We start from the raw sequence: 9,115 nt of genomic DNA on the forward strand, positions 1-9,115 counted from the left end.
TGTTTCACTTTAAACAAATGATCTCATCTTATGGCTGGGAGTGCAATTAACATTTTCTCTTCTAACAGTTTGAAAAACTTCCCCAGTGCCGGTCCCCTGTCTGTGCTGGCTCAAATTTAATTAGTGGGATTTTTATCAGTCCAGCTAAAATCCTTCCTATGTCCTCCTTTGTTTAAAGATTTCAACCACACCCTTTTAGCCACATGACTAACGGTGGAGACCAGCTTTACACAACTTAAGAGGGACCCTTCTCTTTTGGAATAAAGGCATAGGTTGTAAATGTATGTATTTCAGAACTCACAAGATGATCTTACAACCATGAGGGAAAAAACAGGTCTATCTTTCCAGCAAAAGATTTACAACTTTTCCCATGCATTTACTTTAGAAGAGATTGTGTATACTTTATAGCACAAACTTGGTAAGCAACTCACTGAATATTATGCACACAAAACAGCTTGAGTGTAAACTCTTCAAGGATATTGCAGGCATAGAACTCTGTTGATGCAGTACTTTCTGCACTCTCTATGCCAGTGGTCCCCAACCTTTTTCATCTGGCAGGCGGCAGACGACAAGCCACGGAGGACGGTGGCGGTGGACAAACATCTGCCGAAATTCCGCCGACAAGCAGCAACGTCAATAGGCGTTGCCACCGAAATGCTGCCGACTAGTAGTATCAGCCAGAGGCGTCGCCGCTGAAATACTGCCGAAAATTGGCGGCATTTCAGCAGCTTCAACTCCGGATGACACAGCTTGTCGGTGGCATTTTGGAAGATGCTCATCCGCTGACCAGTACACAGGCACACTTAGATGCCTCAGCAGGCACCATGGTGCCCACAGGCACAGCATTGGGGACTCCTGTGGAGTCTATGCTGTACGAACTGACCAGAAAGTTCTACTTGTACTAGTGCACCCAACCAATGCATGAATACGAAGCAGGTACATATTTTTCCACTTCATAACTCTGACATGGCAACTATTATTGTCAAGATATATGTAGTTATTTGTGCCACTGGTCATCAGTACAACTCCAACCTAAGCACTAAACATCTGTTTTTCAAATTCCTTACCTGTATAATCGGTTGTACTCCTTGTTTTGTGTTTCTTCATAGACTATGCTATTTACTGCTGTCTTATGTACGTGAAAGTACTACACCAAATCTTTAGTATTAATAATTACCCCTTTACTTTTATTAAATAGTAAAGATACCTGACTCTTCTAGGGCTTTTCATTCGTAGACATGAAACTGCTTTATAAAGAAGTATCATTATCACCTCTTTACAGATGGGAAAACTGGGGCACAGAAGTGAAATGACTTGCTGGAGGTCACCCAGGAGACCAGTGGCAGAGCCAGTAATAGACATCAGGTCTCATAACTCCCAGTCCAGTGCTCGAGCACATCGACCACTTTGAATAGTGACAGTTTCTCAAGCCAAAGGGGTCAAAACAGAAGCTCTACACTTTCACTGAGTGAGGTCAGTTTTCAAGTAGGAATGAATGAATGTTGGGACCAGAAGGTGGAGGGAAGATAGGAGCACAGCTGGTTAAAGAGAAGGAAAGAAAAGTGAGATAGGTGGCCAGGGCCAACACAAGGAGTATTAGGGGTTACACTCTAATCTCATCTCTCTGATGCTAGTTGGAAAAATAATAAACAGAGGAACTATTGGAGCATGCCTTGCCATCTACTTTTGACTAAACAAAGAAATTCATTTGGCCTAGGTACTTGTGCTTTGGAACCCATCTTGACCAGCAACAGAGGAGGGTGAATACCCTGCGCAGATTGTCTTTAAAATATAAATTAGTGATAGAGAAAAGAGACCTGAAGAAACCAAGAGAAACCAGCAGCCTGTGATCATGAAACACAGAGTGCTTGTTCTCACCGTAAACTTAACTAGAGTCATAACTCCAGAGTAGCTCCTAACTCAAGTCTCATCCACATATAGAAGCCCTTAATGTGGGTGGCATAATGGTGGTGCTTTTTTTGTTAAGAGTTTTTATTAATTTTTACTTCTCAGTACAAAACATTACATTGCAAAAAGCAAAGAAAACCCCCAAAGTTATACACTTAAAATCATCTTCTGTAACACCCAGCAGAGAGGTAACATGCATGTGCAGAAACCATTGTTGACATCCTTAACATTAAGCTCTTTATCCCAGTTTTAATAATATCTTCAAGACTCCAAGAGTGCTTTTTCATCAACGAGGCATGTATGGATGACAGGAGTGTGGGGAACATCTCTACGACACCTGGTATTTCAGGGGTGTCAGGCAGTGCCAGAGTGCCTGGGTCAAGGGGATGGGTCAATAAATGATTCAGAGGTATATGTTGGCATAGTGCTATGGCCCAAGGTTTAAGCTGACATAGGACCTGGAATGAAACTATCCCCCTTTCCCTCTCATTCAGTCAATTGAGAGAGGCATTATATGCCTATATATAGATAACATATCCATTCTCTCCATGTGACTGATGGGTTGCCAATCTGTAAGTCAAAATTACGCCAGATAGTGATGTGATGGTGCTTTTAACTTGAGTTGGCTGGCCAGAGGAGAGAGAGAGGTGGAAACTCAAATGAGCACAACTCACTCAACTGCTTACACAACCACTCTGCACAGGTTAGCTTGAGTGCTGCTAGTCTTCCAATGCCTTCTCACAATTATGCCCTGCAAATACCCCAAAAGTTCTCCTACAGTTTGCTGGGAAAGAGTTCACAGAGCAGCTCAGCTTACCTCAGTGCTAAGGAGCAGGGGATATGCCCCGAGGAGTCTTAACCCCACACACAAGTGTGCACACTGCTAGTATGGACATTGCAACTCGAATGTTATTCCCCAATGTGGTTGCTCTCACTTGAGAAGAGTAACTCAAGTGTAGGCAACTTGAATTAATTCTGAAGTGAAGATTACCCAGGAGACTGAGTGCTTAGAGATGGGCCCACACAGTCACTAGACCCAAAGAACTCCAAAAGTGGCTGATGCTGAAATTTGAACCCAGATACAGATCTGAATTTCTCAACTGAATTTTATCTATATAATTAGCTGAACAAACACCTGAGCACCTTCTGTTTTTGTTTGGCAGGCTTTTTTAAAATCAAATGGTACATTTCTGAAGTTATTTCTCTTGAGGAATAAACTAAACCCTAATGAGTGGGATTTGCTAAACTTAACTTCTAAAGAAATCTTTAAGGTGGTGAAGGCTACTTTAAAAGCAGGTTCTCTCTTTTACAGATTGGACCATAACGGAAGCACAGTAAGTCCAGAGTAAAAGGAATATTTCTAGAATAACAAACTTTAGAAGGGGGTCACCAGAGAGACAAGGTGGGTGAGGTAATATCTTTTATTAGACCAGCTTCTATAAGCTTTTACTTACTTCTTTTTTCATGTGCTGATCTACAGACCATAGGTTAGACAGATGATGTAAGAGCTGAGCTTCCTTTAGCACTGTAGGGAATTTTGAGAACTTTCATTACTCCTTCCTTTTCCTCCCCCACCCCAAAGTGGAACCTGTGCTGGGGCACAATCCCACAGTAAGAGGAGCATGTTTCAGAGCTGAGCTTGCCAGGCCTAAGAGGTCAGTCAAGTAAAGGAGTAAATCTTACCAAAGGGATAGACAGGCTATGGCTTAGGACTGGAGGCAGAGGATTCACAGAAGTAATGTGTTACCTGGGAATATCTGTTGTATGTATCCAAAACTGAGAACTAAAAAATTATGGTCGTGGTTTAGCTTTCTTAAACACTGTGACTGTTTGCTTACTGAGTACTTAAAAGGCTCTGGATAGTGCTGGACTTTGTTCATAATGCTGTAGTCTCTCCTCCAAGTATGTTTTTTTAAAATGTGTTTTTTCTTTGAGTTCAGAAGAGGAGAGGTGGCAACTAGCCAGCACTCTGGCTGCTTGGGCAAAGAGCTAATCTTTGAGCATAGTCCATGCTGCAACCAAGACCACATCATGTGTCCAGTCTGTCATAATATTTATTCACAACATATTTGTGTGTGACAGAGAGAGAGATTTGAATCTTCATTCAGATGAGATCCAGATCTCCATTTATTTGAACTGGGCCTATAACACATGGCTCCAAAAGGCCTACAGGAAAGAGCTTTGGGGAAAAATGCTCTCAATTTTCCACTAATGCACTCAGAGTTCTAATGGCTGAGTGAATTAATAAGTAATTAGGTTAACTTCTCAAAATCTATGGGTTAGAAGTTAGTTTTCATCCACACATTTTGCAGACATTATTAAATAGATCTCTTACCCTTTACTGGCATATTATTCTAATGTACATGAATTTGACAGACACCCCATGTTGTCTCTGAATTGTGGTCTTCTTTTCTTCCTCTTGTCCTGTAACTATAAAAATCTTTCTTCTCTGTACTGATTAGTACACAATGATCAACCACGGAGATCAGTGTCTGGTGAAGTCTGTCTCAAGGCACTCTACCTGCCTTTAACTGCTAGGCCTTGAGAATATCATTTCCAATATATATACATATCTCCTTACATGTTATCCACAGATACACGTCACTAAGATTATGGTGTGATGCTGGCTTTCAGTGAAAACCTTACATGACACTTCTTTGGTGAACTAGAAGGTGAATTCTACACCGGGGGATCCCTTTAACACTTATGCACCCCTGTACTGCCTGCCAGCTGGCATCAAAAAGTCCTTGGGTTACAATCTCATATTCTCACCACTATACAGACTCTCCCATTACTGAAACCCCTCATGGCTTTTTAAGAAGCAAAGGAGTCACAGCTCCAGGTTGTTCCCACAAATTGCCCAGTGGCTGAAAATAGGTCAGATTAAAAAAGCTGACCTTATGCTGGCTGCAAAGCTGCTTCAAACAGTAACAACTTGGGCTTTACATCTTCACCCCTTGTTTGCAGTTGAGGGTTGAACAGGTGCAGATACTCTAACCTATTTAGAACAGTCTCATAGGTTTCCACAAAGGCTCTGTTGATAATGTTTACTGAACATGCCTTGAACAGAAATCCTTATTAATTCCTTATGGAAAAATTATCTATGGTAGGGCAGAACAACATAGGAATAAAGCCAATAAGGGGGTCTCTAGAAATTACTTTAGAAACCTATAGAAGTCAGTGGAGACTGTTAACCTTTTAAAAGCCTTTTTCAAGCATATTACAGCATTCTGGAACGGGTATAATTTTCCATTAAATACCATAAAATAGTTCAGAAGACTACTTCCATTATACATTTCTTGCAAGTGTTTGGACCATTCCTAGACTTTGAAGATGATTCTGTTTGTTCACGAGTCTTTTTGTGAATGCTTTATAAACTGCTTGAATTTATAACTATTTACAGAATAATTTATGTTCATATGTATATTGTTTGCAAGCAGTTTACTGGGCATTTCATAGTTAAAGATTTAATCGTGTTTTCTTAATTTTGATTGCCACATGATCATATGGTATGTGATCCCTTATTGGAATATCATAACTGTTAGAATCAGGTTTCCAGCACAAATGCTTGTGTTCAGGCATTACAAATTCACTTTCTGTAGTTTTGCCCTCTAAAATCAGCTCTTTATGTGTACATTGATTCTAATCTTGGTTGCTAGAAGATTTGTGGAAAGTAAACAGACAAGGAGAAAACAAGCAAAGCCAATTGAGCTTATTATTTAAAATCTACAAAATGCTTCCAGAGATTGTCCGGGAACATTCATTCAGTGTGAGAGGTGATCATTATGATAAGTCTGACCTTCCGCATAGGAGTGGACATGGCATCTCACACTGTAATTCCTGGATCAAGCCCAGTGACCTTACTTTAGCTGAAAGGACAAACTTTTAGAAAGTCTATCCAATCTTGATTTAAAGATTTTAAGCAATGGACAATCTATCACATGCTTTAGCAATCTTCTCTACTAGTTAATTACACTCACTTAAAATATGTATACCTTATTTCCAGTTTTAACTTGTTTAACTTCAATTCCACCAAGCTGTAATCAAGAATAACTTTTCAATCATAGTTCCCATGGACCACATTGCCTAGAAACATCAAACAACACTGTCTCTGTTTGTGTCCAACATTGTTGTGTTCTATAATATTATTGTCAAAATGAATTGTTGAGTGAATAAATATAGACTCCAGTTTACACAGCCCTCTGATGCTTTTGGACACCTTTATTGCCAGGAATTTAGGCTTTCAAATACTTTTGGCAGCTTTGAAAAGCTCAGCCTCAGTGTTCCCACAACAAAAAGAAAAACAAAACAAAAAACAAACAAGCATCTCCTGACAACTTTAGGATTTTCTTTGCCATTTCCAGTATTCTATTTTCTCAAAAGTTTTGGATTTTAAGAGGATCTAATCCACATACTATGGAATTGCTCATGGGTTTACTCAGGATAGTACAGATAATAGGATATTTGATATGATTTAAGGGTGAAATCCTGGTTCCATTGAAGTAAACAAGGAAACTCCCATTGACTTTGTTAGAGCCGGGATTTTATCCTAGGGCTCCATTGTACATACGGTTCAAAAACTCTTAACCTAGAAGTTCTTAATTTTCTATCAGACATAAACACTGTACAAAAAAGAATGTTTACTAATTCCCTCTGAATTCTTTGAGCATTATAGATTGCTGCCCAGAGAACATAACACTCCATCTAAATTAGAGAACTTAAAAGTTCCAGGAAATGTGGTCAAGATTCTCAGAACTACAACTGATTATAGGTGGGGCTGGAAGTGGCACCTATTATTAAGGTTGCCCAACACTTCCATTATAAGACCCTTTTTTCAATTGCTTATAATTTAGACAAACTTTAATTATTTGGGCTGAAATTTTCCATTCCAGGTGTCTGCCTCATTCTGAAAATTTTGGAAAATTTCTGCCAAAAGGGGTCATCCATTTTTGAACACGGGGGAAAATGAGGTGTTTTGCCTGGGCTTAAAAAATTTGGGTTACCTTTTCTTTGAAAAGCTCTAGTGCTCCCATGCTTAGCAGCAAGGAATTGAAACTGGGCAAAGCTGTGGTCTTTGTGTCGGAGGTGTGCTCAAATCTGCCTGAGTTACATGCCTTTGAAAAAATGCAGATTGTACATGCTCAGAGTCCTTCAATTTTTAGCAGCAAGATGACCCAAAGTTTCTGTGCTCACTGCACTTGCTTCAGCCTGGAACTGAGCAGGACTTCCCTTGCAGTTGGGGGTAGGGTTGCCAACCCTCCAGAATTGTCTTGGAGTCTCCAGGAAATAAAGATTAAGCTTTAATTAAAGACTGTCACGTGACGCAACCTCCAGAAATATATCCATCCAAAATTGGCAGCCCTAGTTGTGGCTCTAGGCTGCTGAGGGACATGGCAGTTCCAAGCACTGGAATTGAGAGCAAGGAAGTAAATTCAGTGATCCCCTACTGTGCCCTGGCAACATGGGGGAAAAAGCTGCCTGATTCAAAGGCAGAAGGGACAAAAGACCTATGGGGGGCAGTAGTGGGGGTGATAGTGGGGAAGTAGATTTGCGACAACAATCCTGGGGGAGACGGAGGAAACTAGGACTGGAGGCTGGCAGTGGGTGGGAAATGGAAAATGGACTGAGGGTTGGGGTTGTGATGCATGTGAGACATAGACTAATAATGGGGGGCAGAGGGTAGAGACAAAGAGCCAGTCAGATAGGGGTGGGGAGAGGGAAGACTGATCTGATGAGGAGCTCCTGACAGGAGGAGTTTGTGGGTGATCCAGGGTGCTGGGGGAGAACTGGGACTGACTGGGCAAAGAGACTGGGACAAGTAACCAGGGCAGGGAGGAAGTGAAGTTGGAGGTGGAAAACCCTCCATCCACACAGAGGATTGGCTCCTTTCACATCCATTCTTACCTGCCTGTTTCTGATTCCAGGGCATTGCAACTCTGTAGGAGCCACTATTCCACGGATCATCAACTTGTTCCAACTCTCAGGATGGAGGTCCTCTTGGGAAGCGATGTCACTACTAACACAAATACTTCCATGTGAGTAAATAATAACAAAAAAAATAAATTGGGGGGGAAGTCCCATATTAAACATATGAGCAGCTGCTGGATTTAATTAGGCTTTGGTTGCTTTGAAGTGTGGTTGTAAATTGCTCTGGATTTTCAGCTATTCTTTAGCTCTTGGAAACTGGAAGGAGGACTCCAAGAAAGCTTCGGCAAGGGAAAACTAGGGCACAGAAAACAAGCTTTGTGTCAGGAAGGCTCTGGTGTTTTTTTAATTGTCATTTCTGGCACCAGAGCAGAAAGGGTTAAAAAAAATGGCTCGACTTAACACACATGTCCAGCTTTCAGCAATTCACAGCTTCCTCAGTGAAGAGCTTTGAGGACACTCTGCTTCTGTTCAACAGCCGTGCAGACGGAAAAAATTGTACTGACCCCAGTCAGCTGCAGCAACAAGATGAAATGCGGGGGTTGGGGCATTGTAAGTTTTCTTTCTGCATCCTGTCGGGGGTGCCACATGTCTAATGTTTTAACTTTTATAACCTCGTGACATTCCTTCCTTTTAATGAAAAGGAATTAAAAAACCAAAACTTCACCACAACCTCTTGAGAGCACATGGATTGCATTTCGCCACAGTAATCACTTACTGCAACAGGAGGCTGTGGTACCAGTGGGATATTAAACCCTCTCATGTGGCTGGAGCAGACTTGGCGAGGCGGGGAGGAGGGCAGAGAAAAATTACAAAAACATTTTCTCATCTCCCCATTTCCCCTCCTTTCTTTTTTTGAACCAGAATTTGAAAATTCATTGAAGCTTTGACATTTGAAAAACTTCACCCAGCTCTAGTTTGGGTTATATTAACTCTTGTATCCCTGACCCATGTCAGGGGATGGGGAGCCAAGACATGAAACCAATCCCTTATCAGCATTCCTGTATGTCCGCCTGTGTGTACAGCTAAACAAAATGAACGAGGACGCTGGCAATCTGTTTCTTTAGGACATCCAGAGTACCACTGAGAATGTTCCTGTGATGAAAGGTAACGAACATCACCTTGGTCACTGATAGTGGAAAAACACCCTGAGCAGCAAATACAAGCTCCAGGCCACCTCGGTGGCCAAAACAATACTGTTTCAAGAGTGAATGGCTATATGTACAGAAAGCCATTGAACTTCAGAGATGGTAGTTACTGACAGCTGTCTAATAAAAGGCAG

At 41.3% G+C, this 9,115-nt stretch overlaps 1 long non-coding RNA gene across 1 annotated transcript; it reads left to right on the forward strand.

The window, feature by feature from the left end:
* Nucleotides 1-3,260: 3,260 nt before the first annotated feature.
* On the forward strand, nucleotides 3,261-8,792 carry LOC115645261. Its single transcript, XR_003998698.1, has 3 exons — nucleotides 3,261-3,310; nucleotides 7,833-7,943; nucleotides 8,698-8,792. It is a non-coding gene; the product is annotated as an uncharacterized LOC115645261 (long non-coding RNA).
* The last annotated feature ends 323 nt before the right edge of the window (nucleotides 8,793-9,115 follow it).

Source organism: Gopherus evgoodei, chromosome 2 (genome assembly GCF_007399415.2).
Source record: "Gopherus evgoodei ecotype Sinaloan lineage chromosome 2, rGopEvg1_v1.p, whole genome shotgun sequence".
NCBI lineage: Eukaryota > Metazoa > Chordata > Testudines > Testudinidae > Gopherus > Gopherus evgoodei.